Consider the following 15,849-nt stretch of genomic DNA (forward strand, 5'->3'; position numbering starts at 1 on the left):
AACCATAATGTATTCTTTATACAAGCCACATGATTTCAGTTTTCTGGTTTCCTTTCTCTCCACCCTTCTTATGGGCTGTATCAAAAGTTAGAGCTTAGACTTAAAATTCAAGCCACTTTTATCATAATTAGGGAGATTTTCTGTTTATACTTAGTTGTCAAGGTGTCATCTGCTCCACACGTAGTAGTTCTGGGTTTTGGGTAAGAAGTTCACACATATTTTTAAAAATGGTATTTGGTCAGCTGATAGGGTTGTGAGCAAGAATGCTTAATAAGAAAACACCACAGCTTTTCTATAATTTTCAGAGAGAAAGTTAACAAGTTGTGTGGAGAATGACCCATCTGATGGCTGCAGAACTCTGGGATAAATGAGTTATAAATGCAGAATATAGGAGAATTTCTGCTCCTTGGGACTATATAGAAATTTGAATGTTGTAATTGTTTTTCTAATTTGCATTGGACTATGAGCTTTTCTTGAGAGATTATATTAATAAATTGCCTTGATAATTGCATGTCAGAGGGTTGGTTAAATTTCCTACATGTGGCATCTGTCTGGGGTTGACATTATTAGCAGTTGTTTAAATACAGATCACTTGATTTTATTAGAGAGCACTTGGCCCAGGTGGCGAGGAGAGCTGCCCGCTAAATTTGGAGAAATGTCACGAAGGGGTTGCAATCTATAATTGCAATCAAGAATCTCTTCAGGGCTGAGAGTGAGAGTTTTAACAGCTTTATCTTTTCTTAACCCCCCTTTTCCTCTTGGTGGTTAGGAAAACAGAGAGAAGCTCAGAATGACACAAATGAAAAGTGAAAAGACAATTATACTCAATTACACACTAATCACTGACTATCACCACTGCCTAAGCACCAAGAGGGCATTCTAATAGGCAGAAAATGAGATTTTAATGGCACAAAGGGTGGCCAAAATAAGGACTCATATATCTTTGCCTTCTTCGTTTTCTTCAACTTGTGGTTTGCGTCTTGGGAGTGGAGTTCCTGGGCTCTGCATAACGGTGATAACTCTGAGCAGCTGAAAAGTTCAAAGCTGTTGCAGTTGAAAAGAATGAATAGCAAAGGCAATGAAATAAACATTTCTGCCTAAAGGCAAAAGTTCATAAATCCTTTTTTGTAACAGTAAATGTAATTAAGTTTCATAGATTCCTATAGCACATCCTGGGATAAAAACTAAGAGGTGGCTTTAAACCTTGGCTGCAAAATAGCAACATGAAAACAATGGACGTGCTTCCTACAGGACTTTAATAGACTTAATTTCCAAGTCCTGGCATTTGTGAATGTGGTTTTGCATGAAAATCATGGACTTATATTAATAGATTCATGTTTAAAGGCCTGCATTTCGAGCATAGAAGCTTCTCCCACAGTTTACAAGTAACTTCAGAAGTAGTTGTTGTCTCTGCAGTTTAAAACATTAAGTAGTTTGAGGCCACAGAAAAGTTTTTTATGAACACAATTCGGTTGAGAGTTTGCATATAAGTAAACTTCAACTCTGTAAGGTGAGACCCAGGATTCTCTTGGCATGTGTCAGTGGTCGAGTATTATAACACACGTATTATACTTTGTTATTTAAGTGGAAGTACTAGCACTTGACTTTGAGACTGTTAGTCCTTGATTTCAAGAAGACTGGCTATGATTCTAGAGTTGGCAGTAGGGCAGGAATGATTCCATTATCAAGCAATGGAAAATTCCTTGGGCAACTTCTCCTGTGTTTCTTTACAATGCTCTTATACATTATGCTAACTCCTTACTTATTATATTGTGGATATCCAGAATGTTTTGCATTTCTACCATATATTTCCTCCTCAAACCACCAGTTGTAGCATCTCTAGTGAGTTAGAAGAGAGATGAATAATGTGAAGTTCCTCCTTATTTCCTTAGACAAAATTGGAGAAAAATAGCTGAGTGAATCAACATCTTGCCAGATGTATCTACAAAATAGATGGAATAGGAGCATTAGGCGAATTGGGAATTAGGACTTACATTTCTATAGTCTTTGAGACTGACCACTTCTCAGGAATGCCTCTATTTAAGCAAAGAGGGATGTGTTCACTGTTTTCGGTTGTTTGTCTTGATTAAAAATATCGTAGGGATTTCCCTGGGAGTCCAGTGGTTAAGACTCTGCCTTCGAGTGCTAGGGGGTGTGGGTTTGATCCCTGGCGGGGAGGCTAGGTCTGCCATGACACAGGGTGTGGCCAGAGGTCCAAGAGGGAGGGGATATTGTATCCATAGAGCCAATTCACTTCGTTTTACAGCAGAAACTAACACATTGTAATACAATTATACTCCAATAAAAAAGTTTAAGAAAATATTGTAAAGAAAATTGAAGAAAAGAATCCACATTTAACAGCTAGTTTACCTGTTATCTAAAGAAAAAGGCAAAGAATGGTGATGGCTGAGTCTTTTTGCTTGTTATAGGGAAGTGCTTATTGATATACTGGATCATATAATATTAAATATGGGGAACTTCCCTGGTGGTGCCATGGTTAAGACTTTGCCTTCCAATGCAGGAGGTGCGAGTTAATCCGTGGTTGCTAAGATCCCACATGCCTCAGGGCCAAAAAATCAAAACAGAAGCAATATTGTAACAAATTCACTAAAAATAGTCCACATTAAAAAAAAAAAAAAGATCTTAAAGGAACTAATCCTACAACTGCCATTTCTCCTCTTCTCTCCAACTCTTGCACTTCCTATCTCCGGCTGAAAGTCTGATACACAGACAAATCAACTGAGGCTCAGAGAACTTGTGGCCATATCGCTGATAGTGAGAGAGCTGGGACTAGACAGAATTCCTGGCTCCTCGTCTAGAACCTCATTACTTACAGCACCCAGCTGGGTGGAGAGAAGACAGATTAAAAAAAAAAAAAGGTGGGGACTTTATTCATATTTTAAAATAATTTTATAGAAGGTAGTTTTCTAAACTTTTGGATTTGGGTTAATTAACACTCTTTTCTAATGCACTCTTTACAGGCTTTTTTGCTTTATGCATTTTTCTTATCAATCTTTTAACTTCCCCTAGTAATAAAAAGTACTTTTTGGTTATTGAAGAAAATGGGGAAAAATTTTTTTTTTAGGATTTCCTTTCTCTGGAGTAGGAAAAAAATTCCCCTAAGCAGCCACTGCTAATATTTTTGCATTTTACCTTCCAGCTCTTTTTGGGTGTTATGCTTTAAAAATACATACATAATGGAGATAGTATATGTATATACTATATCATAAAATATGTAAGCTTCCACCTTGCCTTTTCCCTGCCTTTGTACTTCATCATAGGTCTTTTCTTATTTACTAATTTAAATGAAATTGGATCTAAAGTTTTTTGAGTCATTATGATCAGTTCATTGTAGATCTCTTTAGTAGATGCCATTTTATTTGTGCATCTTATTTGATTTTTTTCCTACTGGCATTAATGTTGATGTATCATTTGCCCTTCAGACTTGGAAATCAGGCATTAGAATGTGTGTGAACTATTGTAAAATCAGCTTTCTAGTTAATGGAATTAATAGACATCATTATGATAAGCAAATTATTCCTTATGTTTGTGTGTGTGATTTAGTTGATTTTCCTCCGGGGCCTCTAACGTATCTATCTGCCCCCTCAAACAAAGATTCTTTTAAGGCTTGGCATCAGAGCCATGAGTCAAAGGGTGTTTCTCAAATGCCCTTAGTGCTTTCCTCAGAGAAATTCTCAGCTTTCGGAGGGATGGGTGTGAAGCAGTGACCGAGGAAAAGTTCACTCTCCAGTTGGTCAGATGAGAGTAGCAACAGACTGACAAACATGTGTCACATTCTGAATCTCAGAATCCTGATGAAAACTTTTAGAGACGTTGATCATATCCTTCCTCAAATTGCTTAAAGTGTCTGTGCATTCCTGAATTGTTGGCAAGTGTATTTTGTTTTGCGGTACTCCATAACTGTATCCATTTTATTTATGGAAGAGCTGAGGCTGGTGCAACACAGTTAGAGTCACTGGCAGAGGTAAAAGCCATGTCTGTCTCTCTTCCAGGCTTCTTTGGCTGTGCTGGGTCTTCATTACAGCACACAGGCTTTCCTAGTTGCGGTGTGTGGGCCTCACTAGTTTCAGGGCATGGGATTCTCCAGCTGTGGCGTGCAGGCTTCTTGGGTTATGGCTTGCAGTGTTAGTTGCCCTGTGGTGCAGGATCTTAGTTCCCTGAACGGTGATCGAACCCACGTTCCGGGCATTGGATGGCCGATTCTTTACAACTGGACTGCCAGAGAAGTCTCTCTTCCAGTTTCACTAGGTTCTTTAATAAACCAAATTACACATTTAATTTGCCAAAGAGGCATGATGGTGTAGAAAGTTTTCCATGGGCTCCAGCACTGATATTCAACTTGGTTTTCCAGCGGGGAGAATGGAAAGTCTTCACAGATGAACGACTGGGCTTCACAACTGGGCTCCCTCCAAAGCTGAATTTGTTAAGACATCTTGAGATTGTCAGTGCTGGGTGGAAGGAGAATAGGATAATTTCCTTGAAATTTTCTGCTGTCTCTGAATTTCTACATAACCATTCTAGGAGATGAGGCTTTTATAACAAATGACAAAACACCCCTTGAGAAGAAAACCGTTCAACTCACAATACCCTGCAGTAGCGCCCTCGTTTGAAAAGTTGTGTGTTCTTGGTGTGGGGACATCACAGAAAGAAAACAGGGAAATAGAGACCACGTATTTTCCCTCCAAACCCAGCTGGTATGTTCCCAGCACCTTCCTGCATGTGCAGTGGAGAAAAAGGAACGCCGACCTGGAATATGGAGCCAAGGAAATACAACCAGATGCTTGAGACGTGAGACTAATTAACATTTGGCCCATGTTCTTCTAATTAACTTTCCTTTGCAAGAAATACTACCCTGACTGCTCCCCCACCTCCAAAACACACATAACTAAACCTCCAAAACAAGGACAATAATATGAACAAACATATCATTTCAACCCCCCCAACCCAAATCCTACAAAACTCCACAGTTTTTGGTGACAGCTTCTAATGATTTCTTGAGTGAAATACAGTATCAGTGGGTTACAGGTTTCTAGGAAGCTTTTTTGTTGTTGTTATGTAGTGTGCAAAAATGGGCCAACTTGGCTGCATTTAGAGTTCATCAACCATTGCAAATGATTCTTCAAATGTTTTGGGTTTGGTAAAACCTAAAACACATTTTGCCAAGCACTTTTCCTCCTTAATTTTTCAAACTGTGTATTTTAGGGAAAATTTGATCCATATGGTTTTGATTCATTTACTCTTATATCATTGACATTTTTTTTTCCTGTGGAGCCATTTGATATCCAAGAAGCTTTCTGAGCCTTTGCTGTGTTCATTTTAAGCATTTTCTTCCTTAGAAAGAGGAAGTCCTCTTTGCAACCTCAGAGGCTATAAATTTTGAGTACTCTCTCAATTCAGCAATACTTAAAAATACATTTGGTATAAATCTGGATTATTATGAACACATTTTATGTTTAGAACAGATGGAGTGATTTTTGTTTCTGGTTTTATGAGTGAAACCAATGATAAAATAAGAAAATAGGCTTAAATTACAAAAAAAGTTTTGTTTTAGACAACGTTTAACTGTTATTAATAAATCCCCACGGTAAGATCTATGCTCACAGACCTCACTGCAAATTTTGTCCAGGTCTTGGGTAAGATGTAATTGAATAACCAGTACACCTGTCCTATTTCATGGGTAATCTACTGAGGAAAGAAAAAAAATTCTTATAAAGATTTGTGTACCAGGCTTCAACATGCTTGAATGTTTGCTCACCACTCAGCACCTCAGGAACAAAGAGTAGGTCTGCAGATCTCATCAAGTTTATGGACCATACCTCTCTTAAGTCTGGTTGAATCATCACAGCTTTGTGGGGATGAGATGCTGTCTCTGAAACAGACCCAAGAAACAGCAGATAGATCTTTATACTAACAAGATTGCGGTTAATGGCAGAAGACGCCAGGATCAACTTTTGTTCTTATTCATATTTTACAAAAGGAACCCTTTAACTTCACCACCCATCCAGTTGCTTTTAAAGAATAATATTAAAATTGAGATTATTAGTGTGTAATGTATGTAAATTGCATATTTGGTGTCAGCTACGCCTGTTAGGCAGCTTCTCCATTTCATGCATATATGTATTAGACTGTCGTGGTTCCATTTCAAATCAGATTTCAATTGCTCAGCACAGTTTCTTTTGACAAACATTTGTTAATCCTGAAACTTATTAGGGAGATGCATTTTAGTGTTAATATGTATACACCAAACTCAAGACTGCTTTTGATTTTGCTTGTCATTTCTTGGACCACAGTGTTCCTAATTATCTCAAATTCCTTAGCTGCAAGGCAAGATGAAAGATCTGTGTCCATCGAAGGTGTAAGGGTTTACTACATATCAGTTTGTTATGTGAATGGGGTACCGTCCTTAAGAATGCTTGTGATGGATACTCTTCTGTTTCCTATAGAAAGAATGTCCCTTTCATTGTGGCGTGGCAATTCCTTGACCTTCTTTTGTACTGTTGATGCATGTGAAAGCAGTAAGACTTCCCCTCGTGGCAGCTCCTGTTTCAGGAGAGCTATTTCTCTGGACATTTTGGGCACACATCCAGAAGCTACTTGATGCCAGGCCATTTGTTCTGTCCATGTCACACACAAGTTTGCAGATCCTCTGCCCTCAACTTACCTTTATCATCGTGAAGGAGCAGGCAAGCAGGTGGCCTGCCACCAACTCATTTCTCAACAGAGGCACTTCTTTTCTTTTCTTTTCTTTTTTTTTTACAATTTCCAGAGATTCATTGGTGGATAGAAAAGAGTGCTTTTCATTAAAGAGATTGGTTGGGTGTCAAACAAAGCCTGGAGAGAGAAAGTGGCAGCCTCTCTGAAGCTTCAGCCTCTTTCTGCTTCATTTCTAAAGCAATTCATGAGGTGCAGAAGCCTTACATGTTTATGAAGGCTCAAGGATATTTATGATCATCAATAAGCCCATTTCAGCTACACCAGAGTAGCCGCTGACCATTTGCAGATTTCCATTTTGCCATATTAAGTTTTCAAGATGTCCTGCTTGGTGGTGAAAACATTGCTGCTAATCCATTTGTTGAATCAAGGCAGGCTGTAATTGACATGGTGCCTTTGGTTTTTCTCCGAAGGCTGTGGTTGCTACCCTTAAAGAGTATGAGGAGAGCACTGGTTTATATCAATTCTAGCCACAGCCTCTTGTGTTAGTTATCCAGAGTTAAAGAATTGTGAGAGAAACAAGTCCTTGGCCAAAATCTCCCCTTTTAAGAGAAGAAAGGAGCAGCAGCCTCCAATGACTAAATCTTAACTCATGTCACTGAAATGAGCCACGAGAAAACCTTTCTTGCTGAATTAAATTTGTATGTGTATGTGAATTATATTGATTTAAATAGAAATTCTATCAGCTGCTTTCTCTTGTACATTGAACAAATCAAATGTAACAACCCCATGGTTTTTAGGTCCATTTGAATTCCGTTAGCCATCAAGGAGAAAAAATTGAGTGTGATTGCTTGGTTTATAATTAAGCTACTAGAGTAAAAAGTTTTTCTTTGTAATCAGTAAAACATAGGAAAGCCGTGCTGGATTCTAGTGTGAGGCCGACGGCCTGAATCAACCCTTTATATGTGGTTGGAATGCAACGTAAAGCTTTTAATTTATTACTGCATTCGCAAAACGGCAATATCTACAGAAATCTGAATACTTGCATATTTATTCAATTAGAGGCTGAATGTGTGCTTTGTACTGCAGACGCAGAAGACTGGATTCAGTCATTAGTTGTGTACTATTTTTTGTTGTTTTTTCTTTTTTTAAAAAAGAATCTGTCTCTGCAAAACAGTCTGGGTTCCATCAGAGGCGTATATTTTTCAATGTGTAGTATAATATTTAAAAATTACTCTTGACATTTAGCTGGAGTTCAGAGAAGTAGAGTTTCTGAGATTAGTGATTGCGTTGTCTCCACTGATCAATGGAAAAGATGATAAATTTGGGAGACCCTTTGAAACAGTGCATTTTGTAGAATCAAAGGGTTGTTCCTACTTTGTAGGGAGTATTTCTTAGCTGTGAGAGGACTGCAGGTATTATTTAAAGAAATAACCGTCTTTTTTTCCCCCCATGAAATACTGACCTCTCATTTTGCCCTGCTTGCATTAAAAAGTCTAATTAGATATTTACAGATTAAAGAAACACTCTGTATCACTTCTCGGCCTTTTGGCTAAGATGAAATGTAAAAATCCTCAAAAGAAATGACCCTCTATATGTACAATTCCACGGGAAAATTTTGAGTTCAATGTCATCCCTTTTGTGATGCTTCTAGGCAGAATTCCTTTAGTCTCTGTTGATGCCACAGTAGTGTGTTTATACCTTGTTAAAACACATACCACACTGTATTATAATATATCCATCCCTCCTCGGACCATGAGCTTCTAGAGGCATAATACTAGGTTGTAATCATCTTTGAATGCCTAGAAACCAAACAGTGTCTCATAATAAAGGCTTGTTCCCAAAGTGGGCTCTGTGGAATGGTGGTTTGAGGAAAAAAGATTTTGAATCAAAAATCTGGTAAATATTTCAAATTATATCCCTTTATTTTTCAGAGTCCCCATGCACATTAGCCTACTAAAGGCTCTGACAAATCTTGCAGTATAAAAACATGTTTAACTTGGCATTCTCTAATTTGACTATGGATCCCTTTTGCTGAGTATCAGACTACTAAGTTTTGAGGAACATTTTCTAGGAAGTGCTGAATGAAAGCAGTGGAGAGTAGAGACCCAACTCATGATTTGTCCATTTCTAGAATTGTTCTTTATATTTTTCACTAGTGAATGTTTCTTCTGTTAATGTCTGATGTTATCTTCTGCTTGAATACATTATCATCCTCTGTAGGTGACCTTAGGGGTAAAAGGGGTAATTTTAGAAAAGAAGCTATAAACTGCTAAATAATATCGATAGGTATGAAAATGAGTAAAAACAGAGAATTCCTGTTTAGTGAATTGATGGCGATGTGGGTGTAACTCATTGATCTAAGCAGGAACGCCAAAGTCAAAAGCACTAGATTGCAATACTTGACAGCCAGTTATAAGCTGTGTATCTTGAGGCAAGCTGCTTAAACTGTCTCATCTTCTGTTCCATTCTCTTGTTAAACTTGGAAGGTATTGAAAAAGAATCACCCTATAGAGCTATGCTGAGAAACATAGTACTTAAAAGAACTAAATGCATTTTGGTAAAGAGATAATACTGTTTGTTGCAGTAGAGCTTTCATTATTGTTTACTTAAAAAAAAAAATCATGTGGGCCTCTGACAAAAAACCATGCTTTTGTTTGTCTCTGATGAAGAAGGCAAATGTGGAAGCTGAATACCATCAAAGGAAAAGCAGTTTCTTGGTGACTGGGGTATTTTCAGTTATTCTACTTAGACATTTTAAAGGCCCAAGGACTCATAGTGGTATCCATTCAGATTGCAGTCATTGTAATTAATATACCTGGGATCTGATACTGCCCCAACATGCATTGTACAAAAATTAGTTTTGTTTGAGTAATTCAGATCACCTGTGGCTTCCCAGGTGGCTCAGTGGTAAAGAATCTGCCTGCCAATGCAAGAGACGCAGGAGACGTGGATTCGATCCCTGGGTTGGGAAGATCCCCTGGAGGAGGAAGTGGCAGCCCACTCCAGTATTCTTGTCAGGAATTCCATGGACAGAGGAGCCTGGCAGGCTATAGTCCATGGGGTCTCAAAGAGTTGGACATGACTCAGTGACAGCATGCACTATAATGAAAACAAGAGGCAACCATCCTTCGTTGCATGGGGCTAAGAGTAGGGATGGGACAGGGTTGTCTTATTGTTTCCTATTCTTATTCTTGTTTTGATTTATTGAAATGTAATACTGACATTCCAAGGTGGTGCTAGTGGTAAAGAACCTGCCTGCAAATGTAGGAGACCCAAGAGACACAGGTTCAATCCCTGGGGGGCGGGAAAGAATCCCTGGAGAAGGAAATGGCAATCCACTCCAGTATTCTTGCCTTGAGACTCCCATGAACAGAGGAGCCTGGTGGGCTACAGTCCATAGGGTTGCAAAGAGTTGGACATGACTGAAGTGACGTAGTAAGCAAGCAATAGTGACATGAACTCATTTTTCAAAAATCAGTGGTTCTGCTTCTGTGATACTAGATAACCTCAAAGGCAGGAGAATCTGATGAACTACACTTCTCTCTCACCAACAAAGGAGAAAGTTAGCTAAAACAACAGGTACAATAGAAAGGTTTTAGAAAGCAAAGGACAATCTTAAGTAATTCTGAGTTAACTGACTGGGGAGTACTCTTTTTATCACTAAATTACAAAGATTCTATTTTGTCAAGATCTGTAGGAGCAGAGTTCATTTCTGTAGATAAAAGAACTATCTATGTACATGGGCTCTGAATCTTGCCAGCTACTTCAGGTTGCCTGGGCAATAGGAGACAGAGCCCCTGCCTATTATAATCAAGGACACAAATAAGTTTAGAGGTGAAAAAGCATCACCATGTCTTTATTGGTCCAGTGTCTCTAGCATTGTGAAGGTGGGGGGATTAACGTAGGTAGGATTTTAACTTACTGGAATAGTAGCTTCTGATTCTTAGAAGACTGCATTCTCGGATGTTGTCCCATATGTATACAGTTGTTACAAGTTTCCAAGCATTTTAAATGAAAGTTTATTCTGCCTTAACACAAAAACCTGTGAAACAAGCCAGAAAACTCTTCTTGAAGGGTAAGTTCATTCTCAGACTTTTGTGAGGCTGTGATCTGTTAACCATTTCCCATGGTTAATAGGAATAGTTTCCCTGATAGCTACTTGTTAAATCAGTATCACTTGATCTTTTCACTTGGCTCTTTTCTCTGTCCTGAGGCCAAATCGGAAGGTCCGTTCTGTAGTCTTTAGGCATTTAGTAGATGGAGTCTTATGACATGGGCTTTGGGCAACCACAAAAATATTTGTCTACATCACACATGGTCTGGAAGAAAGAAGAAATTTCGTTGTTGAGCTGGGCAACTTTTTCCTCCCTTAGTAGAAAATGGAATGTCTGCCTTCCAAGTTTGTGGGGGGGTTGGAGATGTAGTATAACCAAGCATCCTTCTGCTTCAGAGGGGGCACTGTTGAGGCCCTTCTTTCTAAAAGGTAATGTGGATGCTAGGTTATTGTAAGGTTGTACGAGAATCTCAAACAGAACTGGGCAGTTAGGATTCAGTAAGGTGTGCGTTTTATGAATGGTTATTAGGGTGAATCAGCCCTGCATGTCCTTGAATGCAGGCGTAGTTTATAGGCAATTAGAATTTTAAACGCCATTTCATTGAAGGACTGCGGAATGCCCAGGTGTAGAGCTTTTCCCTGTCTATATTTGGTTTCTTAGGTCTCAAAAGGTCAATTAATATTTAGCAAACGTGTCCAGAAGTAGTCATGAAATTAAACCAAGATATATGCTTGATTTTCCACAGTCATGTTTTTTAGACAGGTTTTTGAAACAGTGATAGGTTTGAGTACTTACTCTTCAGAGGGCTACTGTGGTGGTGAGAAATTTCCTGAAAGGAGAAGAGTTAACAGCAGGTAATGTCATTCCTCCCAGAAAGAGTTGGAGACTCTCTGTGCTAAGTGATGAATGAGGGTATCTGACCCACATGTGTTTTACATTAGAATGGAACATTGCCCTGACATCGTTAGGAGCATTTGTCAAGATTCCCTGGACAGAGCTTCTGTAAATTACATGCTGCAAATGTGTCAGGGTCAGATAAGAGGATATCATTAACTCCCTCAAGTTTACTCAGGGCTCTGTCAGTCCATCTTAATATGCTAACGGCCCACAATTTTCCTTGAGCCGTTTTGCTGTATTTTTCATTCATAGAAGAAAAAATATGTATGCTATCCCCTGCCCCCCCCAATATCACACATGTTCTTTTCTCATAAATCATATTAATTGTAGACATGGTCACAAAGCATATTAAATGCAGGCATGCGTAAATGAATTAAAACATATGAGAATTTTATTACAGCCCATGGTGGGTCTAACATAGTCAAATAACAATTGTATTAACCATAAGTGTTCCTTTAGGTGAAATGAGCTTTTTCTTAATGGGCTTTATTTTATTGGTAATAGATGGACACGATATGATTGTCCATCATTGTCTAGAAATACACTCTATATGTATGTGTATATGTATATATGTCTCTTGCAAGCCGTTGCTATGTTAATTTTCTGCCTGCTGCTGCTGCCAGGTCGCTTCAGTCATGTCTGACTCTGTGCGACCCCATAGACGGCAGCCCATCGTCCCTGGGATTCTCCAGGCAAGAACACTGGAGTGGGTTGCTATTTCCTTCTCCAATGCATGAAAGTGAAAAGCGAAAGTGAAGTCGCTCAGTCGTGTCTGACCCTCAGCGACCCCATGGACTGCAGCCCACGAGGCTGATTCCGTCCATGGGATTTTCCAGGCAAGAGTACTGGAGTGGGGTGCCATTGCCTTCTCTGAATTTTCTGCCTAGATTTATAGTCATCAGTGTCTAAAGAAGTCTCTGTTGCTATCCATTTGACAGTTTAGGTCTATTGAGAAAGAGATATTGTAAAGAACTGATAAAGTAAAAATCATTCTGTAACTGATCACAGACTTGGAGATTAAAGCACATGTAACACTTAAAAGTTTAGCTTATACAGTACTTACAGTGCTTTTTTCAAATAAATCTTGGAAATGTATGTACCATATGAACCACACTTGTCTGGCACTCTTACTTTTTCATCATGCATGAAACAGAGCTACTTAAAAATGTTAGCTAAGGATTAACATTAAAGAAAAATTTGAGTTGGCTAAAAATTTCATTTGAGTTTTTCTGTTTGGGTTTTTAAATGTACAGAACAACCTGAACAAACTTTTTGGCCAACAGACTAAGTATGTATTTGGCTGGATATGTTACATGTACTAGTTTTCTTTCTGGTTAGGCAGAGGTCAGCCATGCCCTTCCCTAACTCTGGGTGGGTGAGAAGGTCATCATCCTTACCTTAAGAGAAACTTCTGCCTTAAGGCAACTTCCTTCTTACAGCTTTCAAACAGAGAGGGCAAAAAAAATCTAATTATTTAGATGCTAATCAACTGCAGGATAATTCCTAAGGCATTTGAATCTGAAGACAACATTTTCAGAAAAGTCTCCACTGTTTAAGTTTAGGTTTAGGTAATGCCTTAAAAATATAGTTGCTGAAATTTAACTATCAGATAAGTTCAGTAGCACCCGTATTGAAAAATACACTTGCATAAACATTTGGAATTTTTGTTTGGTTCTGGAAATAAATTATATCCAGATTTTAAAAGTTTAAAATCATTAGATTTTTAAGAAAAGTGTAGAAGCTATTAAAATAAAACCTCTGTATCATGCAAAGCTATAACTCACAGTGGTTTTCCAAAATGCAACTAAATGTGTATTAGTAAATGTTAAGTTAGAAGAACATCTGATTACTTAAGAGCAAAAAAGAAAATAAAGACATGAACCAGGATTCCTGCTAAGGAAAAAAGAAGTGCCTAGACGTACACCATAATATGCTAAATCATTTTAGATTTCTGATAAGCTCTAAGCACTTTTAACTGATGGCAAAATCATAACACGTAAGCCAAGACAAATATTTTCCAGACACATTGTTTTAAATGTAAATCTTAATTTGGCTCACAGTTTTTTTTTTTAATCTTTTATATTTAATCTTACAATAGGAAAATTAATTCAAGAAATACGGCATGAAGCAATTGTAAAGTTAGTTTTTCCTGAACCATATAATCTTCCAATCAAGATATAAACAACCTATTTGGAATTCTGAAACTTGAGAATGAGTTTAAAAGGATCTTCAAAAAAGCTTCTAATAATGGGAATGACTAAGGAACCGGCAGAAGTCCCGGTCGATGATTCTAAGGTTTGAATTTATTTTTAAAGGTTGTCCATAAAACAATTTAGAAATGACATCTGGGAAATATTTACCAATGTATTTAATAGATTTTTTTTTATATGCTTCACCTTAGAGTTGTACTCAACTAAAAGTTAAAAAAAAATCCTCCTCCTGTCTCCCTTCCCAAGGAGACAGATATCTTTAGAAAAGGAATAATTTTCTTGTTCATTGCTGTTCCTGGACTTATCTGACATTTAATAAGAATATGACTGGTGTTCAGTTGACAGAACTGAGTAGCCCTGAGTATTTTTTTTTTTCTTTGAAATTATTTGTGAAAACCAGGCGATTGTGTTTCTTCTATCTCAAATTAAAAAATAAAATCAGGCAAAAGTGGCCTGTAGTAGAAATACCTTACTGATAGCTTATGAGGAAAAAACCCCACTTTGCAACCAGTGAAGATTTTATTTTAGGCTTTGAATTACAATTTGCTATAGGAAAAGCATTTATGAAAAAGATCCTGACAATATTCTTTAAAATATGACTGGAAGACATTCTGTGACCATATTGGGGGAGTTCTAAGAAGTTCATTTCCTAACTTTGTGCAGCAAAAAGAAATTTCCATAGCTTCCCTTGAACCACATGGAATAGTAAAATTGCTTTCAAAGAAACGTACATAAAAGTGTAATAGGACCCTTCCACAGAGAATTGAGGTTTTAAATTATGTTAGGGGAAAGTAATACATTTTGTATTGATATAGTTATTTTTCTTTCCTAACACAGATTTCCTTTTTGATTTTTAAATAAGAAGTTAGTAAAATGATGTATATACATCTCACGTTTTCTCAGCATGAAACATTGAAATTAATTGTGTTAGTTATCATCATTCATTAGCTTCCATTTCAGAGCAAATGTAGGGTCGTATTAGTGCTTCTTTCTCCATCTTTATACAATTCCTGAGAAAGAAGTCATGGTTACAATGTGTGACTATCTCAATGGAAAGAAAAACTCATGGGAGATTATCTGTCTCTTGGGCTTGCTCAGGGAAGTCAAAGGGATAATGGGTCTCTGGTCCTCTTTATTTCCTCACATTAGCCTCTGGAAATATTGGGCTGCTGAGCTAAGGGCAGCTGCTGATATAGGAGCTGTCACTAGTTTCCGGTGTGTGACATTGGTAATAGCGACAGGAGGACCTAACAAGCATCCTTCTTGTTCCATTCACACAGCAGTCACTCCTCCTGATTGGATCAGGACCCAGGATGTCTTCAGGATACTGTGCCCTGGCACCTTTAAGGAACTGTCTTTCCTTTGCCCTAGAATATGGCCTTGGAGATGATACCGTATCTTCTCCATCCATCAGTAGATAATGTTTCAAGGTCTTCCTGTCCTAAGGTATTTTCTAATTCAGCAACTCCAATAAGTTGCTGCAAAAACAGCATAAGTTGAATTTTGCTTCTCGGAAGGACTCATTTCTTCTCTTTTAGGGTCTTCATGTATTTTTCCCCATGGACAAAGTTATTACTGCCTTCAAAGTTTTGTAAACAAAAGATATATGGCAGAGGATTAAAAAGCTTATCACAAAAATGTACATATAGCTCATGGGAGAGTGGGCACGTTTTGAATAAAATTTTGCTCTTACTCTTCACCTGTAATGGTGCATAGAGTGTACCATTTCTTCCTTAAAGTGATATACTGTTAACAGAATTTCAAGTAGTAGCTTCATGAAGAACACTATTAAAAATATATTTCTTTTTTATCCAGTAACACTGTATATTTTTCTTCTCTGATTTGATATAGTTACAAAGTTGCTTTTCCTAAGTGCTTTTTGCAAAAAACTTGGCACAGATTATTTACACAGTAAAATGTTTGTGCCCTGTGTTAAAATCCCCTTTCATTAAAACTATCATACTTAAAATTTTATTTTTTATTTTTTATTGGGGTGTAGTTGATTAACAATG

General features: G+C 37.8%; 1 protein-coding gene across 1 annotated transcript in view; it reads left to right on the forward strand.

Annotated features, from left to right (window-relative positions):
* PAX3 (paired box 3) overlaps positions 1-15,849 on the forward strand; it is a 103,564-nt gene that overhangs the window by 82,536 nt on the left and 5,179 nt on the right. The gene's annotated exons all lie outside the window — the stretch shown is intronic.

The sequence above is a fragment of the Capra hircus genome, chromosome 2 (genome assembly GCF_001704415.2).
Source record: "Capra hircus breed San Clemente chromosome 2, ASM170441v1, whole genome shotgun sequence".
In the NCBI taxonomy this organism is placed as follows: Eukaryota; Metazoa; Chordata; class Mammalia; order Artiodactyla; family Bovidae; genus Capra; species Capra hircus.